General features: G+C 36.8%; 1 pseudogene; it reads right to left on the bottom strand.

Annotated features, from left to right (window-relative positions):
- Positions 1 to 720: 720 nt before the first annotated feature.
- LOC122035249 lies at positions 721 to 5,455 on the bottom strand (annotated as a pseudogene).
- Positions 5,456 to 15,370: the final 9,915 nt, after the last annotated feature.

Here is a 15,370-nt window from a genome sequence, read left to right as displayed (position 1 = left end):
TTAGAGACGGAAATATACTTCTGTCTCTAAGTCCATCGCTAAATGATAATTTTCTTGTTGTGTGAGTGTTTGACTTTAACCACAACATCAGCGATCATCATTGCTTTGACTCAATTTTGGGGGTCAACCTTTACCTCTGTATCAATAATTATTTTTGATATTTTAAAAATTGTATATATGTTTTAAAAAGTTTGTAATATTTTGAATAATTTTTAAATTATAATTCACTTAGTATTTTTCTTAATGATAAAATTTATATCACTTTACTTATTATTATTGTTTTTAATTATATTTTTATATAACTTTTTTATATTCTTATAAAAATTATAACTAATATTATATGAGTATGTGTGGATACTTGCATTGGACTAATTGAATGACAAATCTAAATTTTTTAGACGGATAGATAAAGATCTAACAATAGATTTGAGTTTATTATAGTAAAATAATTTGGGTGGAACGTCCTTATCGTAAGAGTTCATCTTGATATTCTGAACTAGTGCAATGAGAGATGGCTAACCAACAAGTTTAAACCCTATTACCGTCTCTCTTTTTTTTCCTATGGAAACACAACATTGTATATTGAAAGAAAAACAATAAACGAGAAAGCAATTTTATTCATCTAAAAACACATACAAATTATTGCTGAATCTCTTATAAATCCGAGAATAGGGAACTGAAGCACTTTCAATCTGGTGTATAATGAGTATACATCTTTTATCATACTTGCATATTAGGAGGTGATGGAGAAGTAGTCTTGGATGATAACTCGAACTGCAATAGGGATTCGGACTGTGTGATTCCCACCGTCCGTCCATGTTAAGCTTCCAAAAGTGAAGTCTCCTTGCACTGCTCGAAGAGCCTTGAATGTTAACACAAAGGTTTGTGTATTCTTAGAGGCATTGAACTCCAACATGGAAGGTTCCACAATCACATCAACGCCTGGGGGAGACTGCACTATTGCTCGATAGACAGAATTCGTATCGCCCACATTGGTGACAGTCCTATTTACTGTCACGGAAGTTTTGAGATCAGAAATGGAGACCGACGGTAGATTCAAGTGGTACAGACGATTATCCACTAGGTCACAACTCGATACATCATTAGTGCAGTTGAAGAACTTGAAGTAATCATTTGGATCAACATCGTAAACTAGTCCAGGATCGACAGCTTTGTTGGGATCAACATGACCGCCACCGTAGTCGAAAGGATCAGCAAGTTTTCGAGGAATTCCGTCAGCTTCAATAGGAAAGCCATATGCATCCGTAGTGTAAGCTTCAAACATTGCAAAATTATATGTTTATTAGTGTCAACAATTAAGTTTGATGAATGAAGGTAAATTTACTTAATTTACCAGTTGTTACAAGAGCAGACTTAATGGCAGCAGGTGACCATTTTGGATGGATGTTTTTGAGAAGAGCAACAATTCCAGAAACATGAGGACAAGACATGGAAGTTCCAGAATCAAAAGCGTAGCTATCGAACATAGCAGCTAAGATATTCACTCCTGGGGCTGTGATATCCGGCTGCATAAATGATAAACTAACCAACATGAGTTTCGAAAACAATGGTCATGAGTAGATTTAGGTAGAATTATTCATCTTGAACTCAAGAACATACCTTTATCAGATCCGGGAATAGTATACTTGGTCCTCTTGAGGAGAAAGCTGCAACCCTAGTTGACATCACTCTACTACCAACAATATTGTATGCCGGGCTCACCTTGGCAACCGGAGATGCATCACTGTCAAATCCTAACTTATTGTTAGAAATAAATATAGAAACTTTCATTGTATTGTAACCAACGTTGGAGGTGTTTATAGTTAATTATTGAAGGCGAGAGTAGTTGGGATGACCTCACTATTAGTTGTGTGAGTAAATTTGCATGCAGTCCCTAATCATAAGCTCAATTTTGCATGCAATCCCCATTGACCCAAATCTTTGTTTCCACTCCCTAGTCAAAAATAATAGACACTAATTTACCGAATTGCCTCTGATATTTTTAGGTATAAGAAGTCTAAAAATAAGTATAATTTTTCTTAAATTCAGCACATTAAATTAGAATTCAGTATATTTTCTATCAAATTGAGCATGACTCTTTTTTCACTTTAATTAGATGAAAAATATACTAGATTTTTTTTAAATAATAATCAATTAAATAGATAATTCCACTTAAATTTGGCACTTTAAACTATATTTCAGTATATTTTCTATTAAACTGAAGATGACTTTTTTCCTACTTAATATAATTCCTTCTAAATTCAGCACAATTCAAAATAAATCTAGTATATTTTCTATTTAATTGATTATTATTTTAAAAAAATCTAGTATATTTTTCATCTAATTAAAGTGAAAAAAGAGTCATGATCAATTTGATAGAAAATATACTGAATTCTAGTTTAATGTGCTGAATTTAAGAAAAATTATACTCATTTTTAGACTTCTTATACCTGAAAATATCAAAGACAATTAGGTAAATTAGTGTCTATTATTTTTGACTAGGGAGTGGAAACAAAGATTTTGATCAATAGGCACTGCATGTAAAATTGAATTTATGATTAGGGACTGCATGCAAATTTAAGCTCAACTTTGCATGCAATCCCCATTGACCAAAATCTTTGTTTCCACTCCCTAGTCAAAAATAATAGACACTAATTTACCTAATTGCCTCTGATATTTTTAGGTATAAGAAGTCTAAAAATGAGTATAATTTTTCTTAAATTCAGCACATTAAATTAGAATTCAGTATATTTTCTATCAAATTGAGCATGACTCTTTTTTCACTTTAATTAGATGAAAAATATACTAGATTTTTTTAAATAATAATCAATTAAATAGAAAATATACTAGATTTATTTTTAATTGTGCTGAATTTAGAAGGAATTATATTAAGTAGGAAAAAAGTCATCTTCAATTTAATAGAAAATATACTGAAATCTAGTTTAAAGTGCCGAATTTAAGAGGAATTATACTTATTTTTAGATTTTTTATATCTAAAAAATATGAGAGGTCAATTTTGATAGAAATATACTGGATTCTTATTGAAAGTATTGAATTTTGATAGAAATATACTGGATTCTAGTTTAAAGTGCTGAATTTAACAGCAATTATATTCATTTTTGGACTTTTTGTATCTAAAAAATTTGAAGGGCAATTAGGTAATATATTTGCATGAGGGAGTTGAAGCAAATGAAACTTTATATACAGGGAGTGAGAACAAAGTTTTTTAGACATAAGGCTGCATGCAAAGTTAAAATTGTGATTAGGGAATTTTCTCTAATTTACCGTTGTGTGTTTTTTTTATGAATGAAGAAAAGTATACATACCTCGTGGCATAGGCGTTTATTTGCCAAAGAACATCATTGTCTACCAAGATGCAGAGGAAGTTCCGAAAATATTGTAAAAGGCCCAGTGGGGATCGAGCAAATATAACCCCCTTTGCATTTGCTTGTCGTAAGCTATCCACTACTTGGAGAAAGTTTTGAATTGCAACAACAGCACTAGAAGCAATAGCTCCAGGAGCATTTATTGAATCAAAACATACCACTATTTTCCCTTCCATATTTGTGGAATTTAGACTGTCTGTAAAGCAACTGCATCATATTACATTCTCAGATCATGTCAGTGTACTTAAAATAAAAGCTGAACAAGTCCTATTGTTTGTCACAATGAAAAAACTAATTTAATCAGAATGCGCTAGCCAAGAGATTACCTTGGAATAAAGAATAACTCTTTGAATCCTTCATCTTCTAATCCATAGTACAAGGACTGACCCTGCATTAATATTCAAGAGACATTTGTGTGTACACAAAACTCAAACAACCAAACATACATCATATATAGTTTAATTAATGTTAAAGTATGAAATCTTACCACTATTGTTTGATTGTTTCCTAGAGTAACTTCAGTAGGAAAGGAACGGTCAATCGTGCTAGCTGCGACTGAGATCAGCCATGGAAGATCATTGCTAAGTGATTGAGGAAGAGGCCCATCATTGCCCGTCGAGAAGACCACTGTAATCCCCCTTGCCACTGCATGTAGTGTGGCAAAGGGCAAGAAAAATCGACCAACAATAGAAAGTGACAGTACATCCACCCCATCGTGTATGGCATCATCTATCGCCTTAAGCACAGTGGCTTCAGGACAACTAATACTGTCTCCCCAGCACGCCTTGTAAATGGCCAAACGAGCACGAGGAGCCCCACCTCGCACTGTGCCATTGCCAAGGCCATGAAAGCTCACATTTCTCACAAGTGAGCCTGCCGCAGTGGAAGCCGTGTGTGTGCCATGACCTTGGTAGTCTCGTGGTGATTGGTAGTCTACACTGAGATCAACATCTTCGACTCCTCCAGTGTACCATCTTGCGCCAATGATCTTGCGATTGCAATGGCTGATAGTGAAGTTTTGGCCTTCTTGACATGTCCCGTTCCATCGAGACGGTATCGGTCCATAACCACCATCATCAAAACTCCTAGATTCAGGCCAAATGCCTATACATACATACACATAAATCAAGTAGTGAGATCAAATAACCACAAGATTAATTAATGACAAAGATATAAAAACTTTATTAGAGTTCATATAATAATTTGCCTGAGTCAACTACTCCAATTATGACATCTTCACCAAAGTTGGCTCTTTGAAGAAGTCCCAAGGGTTCATTGCCTAAACCAACCCCAAGGTAGTCCCAACTCCGTGTGGTGAGTAATGGCGTACTACCGCTTGGTTTTATACTTATCACTTCCGGCAATTCTATATCAAATATCAACAATTGCGTTAGTCTAAGAAATCATTTCTAGTATTTAATCATGTTATAAAAAGATTATACTAGAACTTAACAAACACCTAAAAATTGGAGCTTCAACTGATAGAAATTTTGGCATAAATAATGAAAATTATCACTAAATTGCAAAGATATATATATCGCTTCAGATCATATATTTTTAACAATCTTTTAGTATATACAACACAAGTGATGTTAGCCTTCTTTATTAGGTAATTACCTCTGATTTGATCAGCTTGGTATTCGGTAAGCATGGCTGCAAACCCTGAGAAGCCATGTTTATAGCTATAAACAATCGAACTCAGAGCTTCTTCCTTGCTGAAATTTAAGTCAGTTAACTTACATTAACTAAAAAATTGATCATGAAGAATTAAAAAATGAAATATATTGCATGTACCTGCCCAGAATGGAAGATAACATGTCATGGTGGGATGCGGTCACATGATTTGGATCATCATGTTTCCTCTCTCCAAGATACACAATATAAAGCTTAACAAAATATAAATAAAAATTTATATTTATGATCGAGTTTATGGGCTAACAAGGAGCATTAAAATGTGATTAAAATAATTAAATGGTTACCTTGCTTGAAGGTTGGCCTTGGATATGTTGAAAGGAGCTGAGAGCGAGGATGAAACAGAGAAAGGAAGGAAGAAGAGGTTTTGAATACATTTTGATTTAATTGATTGGTTGAGTTGGAGAAGGGGCTGTGATATATATAATACTCCATTTATATAATACCTGATTTCTTTTGATGTTTTCTATTAGCAAAACTTAGTACATTATTAGCTTGATTATGTCAATGGACTAATCTTATAATGGAAGTTATAGAACTCTATAAGAATTGGCCTTTGACAACTACTCCAAGTAGAATAGTTTCGTATGATTATTTCAGAGCACGATTAATCTGGAAGCAAAGAAAAAAACAAATATTTTTCAACACGTTTTCCTTGACAACTACCTTGTTGCATTTTTAATTTGCTTGCTTTGATTATGTCAATGGACTAATTCTATGATAGAAGTTATAGAACTGTCTCTCTCTAAGAATTGATTTTTAACCACTCCTAGTAGAAAAGTAGTATATGATCAATTCCAACCGTGGTTAATTTGGATGCAATGAAAAAAAAAAAAAATAGACAATTGTTTTCCATAAATTTTCTTGAAGAGATAGGCCTTGGCATCCGTTGGAGACGTATAAGGATGGGGTTGGTATCCATTTGGACAGTTGAAAAGATGGTCTGGGCCATTGGAAAAGTCGATGCACGCACTGTTATTGCTGATGTAGGCATAAGCGTCCTTTGGACGGTCTAGTGATTAGTGCATAAGATATTATCATCATAAAATTTGAGGTTCGAATTTTGGTAAAACTGAGATAAATGTCTCCCTTATGTGCTAGTCATTATTCCAAAGGTTAGTAGTCGTCCGTGATTTACCTCTTCTGTATTAGTCCTGGGACGAATTGACGGAGGCACTGAGGGCAAATGTATTCATCTTTCGTCACCATGATACCTGCGTAAGAGCTCAGAGTGTGCCTTGCTACAGCGCACGTTCCCATCACTGTAATTTGCATCAAGCCACTCGTCCTCCAACAAGGTACTGGCGTAGTTGAATTTTCAAACGGCTATCAAACTCGACACTATAGTATTTGAGATTCTCGGATATGCATGGAAGTCTAGCAGCAACCGATGCCGAAACAGGAGCCGTTGATGATGCTCTGTTCGTTTGGGCACTATCACACAAAGAATTCTAATTGATTGATATATTAAAAAAAAAATTAATTGATTGACACAACCAATTTAATTAAATATGTTTTTTATATAATTAACTTATATCAAATTAGGCCTTCTTTTCCTTATTTTATGTAATCAATTGTAAAGATTTTAAGTAAATTTCATAGTTGAGAAGATTATATATATTCTTATAATTGACTATTGATGAAGATATACAGAATTAACAAAGTTTTCCTCCCACATATTTTTCATGGTATTAGAGCAATAAATGTTCGGGAGACAATACACTTCCACTGCAACAATGGGAAAAGAAAGCTCTAAGAAGGAGAAGGGAGTCAACCAATTGAATTCTCTCGCTTTGCATCATTCCGATCACCCTGATCTGGTTCTCGTCTCCGAACTACTAGAAGAAAATAATTATGAGCAATGGAGTCATGCGATGCGCATAACTCTAAACGTGAAGAACAAAATTGATTTCATCAACAAGACAATCAAGAGGTCGAAAGAAGACCATAACACATTTCAAACATAGGAGCGCTACAATCACGTAATACTTTCATGGATTCTTAACTCTGTTGATTCTAACATTACAAGTAGTGTTATCTATATAGAATCCATAATTGATATATAGAATGATTTACAAGATAGATTCTCACAAGGGAACGATACTCGAATTTTTGAAATCCATCAAGAAATTGCAGAACTTCAATAAGGACACCAATCTGTGTCAATCTACTATATCAAGATGAAAGCTCTTTGGGATGAACTATCCTTGTACCATGATCCAATCACTTATATAATGAGATAAATTTGAGTGTTGGTCTGATCTTAAGGATCTTATTTTCACTTTGCTTAAGCTTGAATGGTAGATAACTCTGAAATAGTCATGATTCATCCAATTTATTTAGCACTTGGATTTTCATGGTGATTTCTTAGACCATATCTTGGTTACTAGATTATGCTCATATTATGTAACTTTGTTTGGAAAAATCAAAATATCCTTACGTTTGTTAGTGCTACATCTAAAGCACAAAAAAATGATAAATTCAAGTGTTGCACAATGCAGTTACTTTAAAAAAATATATAGAAATAAGGGATATAAAAAATAATTTCACAAGTGAAAACTAGCAAATTACCCCTTTGAGACCAAGTTAGGCTGCTGGGGAAATAAATGCTATGTTTCTCTTGATATCGAGCACACCTTTGAGACCTTGGATAGACTAAGAAATATGAACAAAGTGTGTGGCAGGTCTATCACTGGGAACACAAGGAATTCATTTAGATGACGACTTGACTATGATTAACGATTAAAACTTGAAAAGTTTGGTCACTTATTGTACTGTGCAAGAGAATTTATGTTTAGGCCACGTTTAAGTTACTCTATGATTATGCTCACCAATGAAACTAGTTGATAGAGTTGGATTGATGCACTAGAGACTATGATACATTGTATGAGCACATGAATCTTGATTGCGGCATTTTACTTTAGGATAAGTAAAGGTTCAAGTCTGGGGGTGTGATGTGCATAGATTATATATATTTTTATGCATGCTTAACTCATCTTCACTTGCTTTCTTTACATATATTCTATGCATTTTCATCTCTCTTTATCATGTTTTCAACATAATTATTTTCTTTGTCAGAAATATGCTCTTTGTTTGGTTTTCTATTGACAGGATGCATGGTCATGTTTCTGTTTCAAGAGTTTAAATTGCTAGACATTTCTCCTTGCTATGTCTTTTGCGTGATCGGTTAGTATCTCCATCGATAGTTCCTTCGGAGATCATATTAATTTGTCCATGAACAGGATATGGTTCTGGAGTAGTAGTCGCTCCTCGGGGAGGTGGGGTTTATATAGGATTTGGCAAGATAGGGGCAAGAGGTTGAGTAATAGGATGGTTCCGCCTTGCAGGTGGAGGAGGAGGTGACATGTGTTAGTGGGGAGCAAGAAAGGTTAGATATTCCTTATACAAGGGTAGGCTTCAATGATACTCTCCAGCTCTTGCTCTAGTCCTCGGAAATTGTGAGTGGTATGCTCGTATTCTTGATGGAAGTGACAGAAGATGTTGGAGGGTTGTCTTTGGGCCCCTCGTTGCATCCTTATAGGTCACCTCAAAACTTGGTGCTCATCGTAAAATTGCATAGCTCTTTTTTTAGAATGACGTAGAGGTAAAGCATAAGGATGATAGCTGGGAGGATCCTATAAACGTCGCCATAAGATGAGTTTGATGCTCCGGTGGTCGCTCATTAACAATCTCAAGGCAAGCCTCCCTCTGTTCTTGTTTAGCACGTTACGCTTCTTCTATATTTATATATTTTTCTGCCTAGACCAAGAGTGCATCATAATCAGAAGGAGGCTTTTTCAAGAGAGAAAGAAAGACATCTCCCTCTTGAAGCCCTTGTGCGAAAGCTCCCATTAATATTTCAGGAATTGCTAAAGGAATCTCCCGACCCATACGAGTATATCATTGGACATATTGTCTCGGAGTCTTTTGAGGCTTTTGTTTGAGGTTAAATAAACTGAGGGGAGTAGGAACATACCTCTTAGAGATGAAAAAATGGCGTAAGAATAAAGTGGCGAATGTTAGAGCAATCTAGGTGCCCTAAGTTTTGATGTTTGGGTAAAAGTTTAAGTTAAGTTTATTATTATATTTGATATGCATTATGAGTGTGCAAGATACAGGTACAATGAAGAAAGTTCAAGTATGATCTTGGCAAAGAAGGAAAGTCCAAGGGTGAGTCTTGGTGGTATAAATCCAAGCATATAGTCTTGGCAACATAAGTCCAAGTGTAACTTGGCAATGGATGAAGTCCCGGAGGCACGGCCTCTTGGCAAAGGAAGACCCGACAATAATGACAAGGTCGATGGAAGCCCCAGAAGGCAAGGCGTAAAGGATGGGAGGCATCCGAGGGACGCAAGGCTAATAGAGGAGTCTAGAATGCTAAGTCTAGGTTATGCGGGCAAGGATGAGTACATGAGAGATTGTACTCAAGGTAAAATCCTAGATTTAGGGTTTTACGATAGCAGTTACTATAGCAGTCGTCTGGTATTTTCATCAGTTGACTGGTAGCGAACATAATGTCTCTATTCGCTTAACCAATGTGGATTAGTCGACTGGTATTTTCATCAGTCGACTGGTATCAAGCCGTTGACTTATAAAGGTCGAATTCCACTTAGGACCAGTCGACTATGTTGGGACCGATTATGTAGCTAGAGGGGGGGTGAATAGCTCGGCGCGATCTCGTGCTCGTCGTTACTTGTTTCTTGCGATAATGTGCAGCGGAAAATACAAGAACACAAATACAACAACGTTAACTCGAGGATTTACTTGGTATCCACCTCACAAGAGGTGACTAGTCCAAGGATCCACACACACACGCACCCTCCACTAATAAAACACTCCTTTATAGTAACTACCAAAGGCGGAGAAGCCCTACAAGTTCACACTACAAGAAGAAAGGGAAAGGGAACAAAATACAAGCAAAAGCTTACAATTTTACACAAGAAAACCCTAACCCTAGATTTCTTCTTCTTGCTGTAGATCCGCCTCTTGACTTGGAAGAACCTCCAAGAACTTTAAGAACTGGCGGTGAGAACTCTGTGGAGAAACCCGTGAAGATCTGTGAAGAGAAGAATCGAAGCCGTGGAAGTTCTACCGAGAGAACAGCTCGCCAGCAGCTAAATACGACGCCAACGGTCGAATCCCGATCGATTGGATTGCTCCCAATCTATCGGGGAGACTTTGGATCGATCAGTTGATTGATCCAGAGCGCCTCTGTGCTCTTGGGAATTGTCTGGATCGATCGGCTGATCGATCCAGCCTTTATCGTGCGAAATCGCACCTCCCAATCGATCCACTGATCGATTGGGGGATCTGGATCGATCGGCCGATTGATCCAGAGCTGTTCTGTTCGCGCGACACTTCTCCCCAATCGATCCACTGATCGATTGGGAGGAATCTTGTCGCGGGGACTCACCCAATCGATCGGTTGATCGATTGGGCATGTGCCAATCGATCGGCTGATCGATCCAGCTTCTTGTTTTTGCCCAAAAACAAGTCCAAAGCCCCCTAAACCAACATCCGGTCATCTATGACCTGTTGGTTCATCATGCCTAGCATCCGGTCACCCTTGACCTGCTAGAACTCGCTCACCAAGTGTCCGGTTAACCTTGACCCACTTGGACTTATCTTCACCAGGTGTCCGATCAACCTTGATCCACCTGGATTTTCCCCTTGCCAAATATCCGGTCAATCCCTTTGACCTACTTGGACTTCCCAACACCAAATGTTCGATCATCCTTGATCCATTTGGATTTTCCTTGTGCCAAGTATCCGGTCAATCCCTTTGACCTACTTGGACTTCCTAACACCAGATGTCCGATCATCCTTGATCCATCTGGATTTTCCTTGCTTGGCTTCACTCACCAGGACTTCCCTTCTGTCTAGCTTCACTCACTAAGTCTTTCACCTGGCTTCACTCACCAGGATTTCTCTTCTGCCTAGCTTCACTCACTAGGTCTTTCACCTGGCTTCACTCACCAGGATTTCTCTTCTGCCTAGCTTCACTCACTAGGATTTCTCTTCTGCCTAGCTTCACTCACTAGGACTTTCACTTGGCTTCACTCACCAGGATTTCTCTTCTGCCTAGCTTCACTCACTAGGACTTTCACCTGGCTTCACTCACCAGGATTTTCCCGTCAAGTATCCAATCAACCTTGACCTACTTGACTCTCCTTCACACATGAACAATTGCACCTGCAATCTTCATGTATTGACTACATGTATTGTCAAACATCGAAACCACAACATCAAACCTCGAGCTTGACTCAATTCAAGCTCAGTCAACACGGTCAACCTTGGCCTGGGGAATATTGCACCAACAATCTCCTCCCTTTTGATGTTTGATAATACCTACTTTAAGTTAGGCTAATCTCATAGCCTCAACCTTCTTCATGCCACTAGGTAATGAAGACGTAAGTTAAACCCTACATTCTCTCCCTAAGAGGGCAAACTCCCTCTTAGATAATGAAGACCTAACTTAAACCCTTCATTCTCCCCCTATTGGCACACATCAAATTTATTCCCAATCTTTAGGCACTCATAAAAAAAATAAACTCTCCTCCTGAAGAGTTACCCTTCGTTGTTTACAACTTCACTCGTTGCTCACAACACAATAATGAAGGTCTCATACCCTTCATTATTCTCAGATACTCATCCATGAGCATGCACCACTTAAACAATGAAGATATTCACTCTCCATTGAAGTCAAATGCCCAACCTTGAGTATTTTCACGAAAGAAGGTTAACCACCTTCCAAGGTGTATGAAAATTAAATTTTCATGTCCTTAAATAGTAACTCCCCCTAAAGACATGCACGTAACTTCTGTCATTGCACCAACAATGATTTGGAATCCCTAAACCTTTAGGAAACCCAAATTTAGAAGTTTTGAAGTTCATAAATTTGATAATGAAACCAAACCTTAACCTAAACCTCTACTTAGTCTTCCTTAACCAATCCATCCTAGTTTTCTATAATGAAAACTCCCCCTAGATGTATAAAAATATGTTTTGAGGGATAAGGAATGGTTACCTAGACTAAAGATGGTCCAAAATGCTGAAATCAGGCTTTACTAGCCAAAATCAGCATTCTCAATCGATTGGAGTTGGGTCCCAATCGATTGAACCTTCTTGAATCGATCCACTGATCGATTCAGGAGGGCTAGATCAATCGGTGGATCGATCCAGGAAGCTTATGTTTGCGAGAAGCGTGCTCTCAATCGATCGCTCGATCGATTGAGACCCTTCAATTGATCGGGTGATCGATTGAAGCTCTGAAAAAGCTGAAATTCCATTTCAGTCAATTTCAGAAACCCCTAGAAAAATCTACAAAATTCCAAAAATCATAAAAATCGTTGTAGACATTATTTAGGACATATAATATCATGAAAAAATAGTTTTCTAAGAAAATACTTCATATTTTCCAAGATTGACACAAACTAGAAAACTTGTAAAAACTTTAGTGTTTTCTTCTAGTTTGTGTCTAACTTTTCAATGATGAGTACTATCAAAAGATAGACTTCACCAAGGTTTTCCAAAACATATTTGAAATCATTTTCAAAACCAATTTTCAACCATGTTCTTTGGGCTCGATGCACATGAATTGTACACTAGCTTTCCCAATGATTGGAAAACACATAACTATGTGTTTTGATGAACCTAAAACTCAAAAGAATGCACTAAATCAACATCTTGAGTTTTGTTCATCATCCTAACATCTCACTTGTATTTAATGTGTACTAAAAACATATACAAGTCACCTTATAGTTTGTGTGAGATGTAAAGTTTTGGTTTTGCCCTAATCTAGGGATCATGTATATCTATCTAGACATTTTGAGGTTATGAACATCCACCAAGGATGTTACTTGTTAATGAATGTCATTGGTCCTTAATTTACAAGGAAATAAAATAATGCATGATGATGTTATGGCATACATCAAAAAGAAATAATTTTCAAAAGAAAATTTCCTATAACTATATGATGTATGTATGACATGACATGGTATTTTTGTATTTTTCATAATAAATTATGAATGCAAAAGTAAATATGATGTCATGACATATGATGGGAAAATAAAGCATGAAAAATTAGCATAAAAGAAATACCTAGATTATCTATCTAACTATCCTTAACCCTTAGCTAAATTAAAGTTTAAATCCTACATTGCCCAAAATGTCCCAAGAAATGTCAAAATCTAATTTTGACATTTTTCTCCCTTTTTCCAATTTGTACCAATTTAAATTAAATATATTCCTCAATTTTTGGCACAAATTTCTCTTTTAAAGAGTAATAACTTTAAGTTAAGGCATATATTGCCTTTAATTTCCTAAGAACATACCAAAATCCCAACTTGGTAGTTCTTTTGATTTTCCCTATTTGTGTCACTTAGAATATTATCCAATTTCTCAAAATGTGACACATTTTACTCTTCCCAAGAGTAAACATGTACCCCTTATCATTTTCAAAGGTTAATAATAACCTTGAAAATGCTCTCAGAGTGTCAACTTCATCAAAGTTGGGTTAACTACCCTTCTAATCGGAGTTGACACTCTCTAACCCATTTATGAGGTAGAGAAAATGCTCCTAAGAACCCAAAACCTATTGGTGCTCCTTGGATGCTCTAGGTATTCACTAGGGATAACTTCCCTAGATACCTTCCTAGTGACCTTGTTAAGCTTCTTAGAAGCCTTGATCACCTTTTCTAGGTCAACCCTAGGGATTTCTTCCCTTGTGACCTTTTTAGTAACTTTGTTAAACTTCTTAGAAGTCTTAGTCACTTTAGTTGCAAAAATACTCCTAGGGATAACTTCCCTTGTACTTTTGACTTGACCCTTAGACATAGACTCGGTTCCATAGCTATATGGAACCCTATGGTAAGAAATTACATCCTTCTTGGCCTTGAGTTTGTATCTCAAACCTCTATGGCCATTGGATGACCCTTGTTGTACTCCTAGACCTAGGTTTTGCTCATTTTGCCCTTTTAGGATATTTTCCATCCTTTTTAGGGTCTTTTCCATTTTATCAAGCCTTGACCTCAAGACTTGATTTTCTATCATTAAATCCTTAGTTTTTGATTTTTCATTAATTCCTTGAGCATTTTTATTTTTAGGCTTATAACTATGGTCCTTAGTGTTATTGCCTACCATTTTACCTACCTTCCTAACCCTAGGTGTGGTGGTCTTAGCATGTAAAGCTACATGATTTTCCTTAAAGCTATCATGCTTTCTATTCTTATGGTAAATAGCATTGAAATGATATAAATTAGAACTAGCATGCTTTTTACCATTATTCAAAGGAATAGGCTCAATAAATGATACCTTCCTTTTTACCTTGGAGGCTCCCCCTTGAGTTGTGTTTCCTCCATGAGCCTTTACCGCTTTCTTTCCCTTGGGACATTGGCTCCTATAATGTCCCTTTTGATTGCAAGAGAAACACACAATGTGCTCCTTGCTCTTCTTTGTTGTGGGGACGGTCTCCTTGGGCTTCTTCTTGCCCTTTAGTACAACTTGGCCCTTCTTCTTAGCCAACTTGGGACACTTGCTCTTGTAATGCCCATGTTCCCTATACTCAAAATATATGATATGATTTTTATTTTTATTTGAAACATTTATACCTTCATGTGTAGGGATGACATCTTCTCCTTTTGATCCAGAGGTAGAGGCTTCCTCTTGATCTGATAATGATGCTCCTCCAATAAATTCGACTTGACTTGTGGAGGTGGAAGATTCTTCATCCTCTTCTTCTCTTGACCCGGATGTGGAGACTTCTCCTTCTTCTTGATCCGGTGTCGTCGAAAATTGCTCCCCCTCAATCCTAGAGGTGGAGGCTTCTGCATCTTCATCTTGTACATGGAACAAGGAGTATGCCCTCTCCTTGCCCTCTTCATTGCATTCCTTTGAAGATGAGGCTTCTTGGATTTCTTCTTCTTCGGAAGTTGAGCATCTCTCAACTTCGGAGTCCTCTTGATTTTGATCCATCGAGTCACCCTCTTTGGATTCATCGTGATTTGGTACAGTGAAGGGGATCTCATGAATCTTAGCCAATTTGCTCCATAGCTCTTTGGCATCCTTGAATTCCCCAACTTGAGCCAAAATATTGCTTGGCAATAAATTGACCAAAAGCTTGGTCACTTTATTATTTGCCTTGCTCCTTTGAACTTGCTCTTGACTCCATTTACTTTTCTTGAGAGGCTTGCCCTTGGAGTTTGTTGGAGCTTCAAATCCTTCCATGAGAACAAACCATTGCTCTATCTCCATCATCAAGAAATTTTTTATCTTTGATTTCCAAAGATCGAAGC

The sequence above is a fragment of the Zingiber officinale genome, chromosome 11B (assembly GCF_018446385.1).
Source record: "Zingiber officinale cultivar Zhangliang chromosome 11B, Zo_v1.1, whole genome shotgun sequence".
In the NCBI taxonomy this organism is placed as follows: domain Eukaryota; kingdom Viridiplantae; phylum Streptophyta; class Magnoliopsida; order Zingiberales; family Zingiberaceae; genus Zingiber; species Zingiber officinale.
Note: the sequence above shows the minus strand (reverse complement) of the source record. Positions and strands in the feature narration are given on the sequence as shown.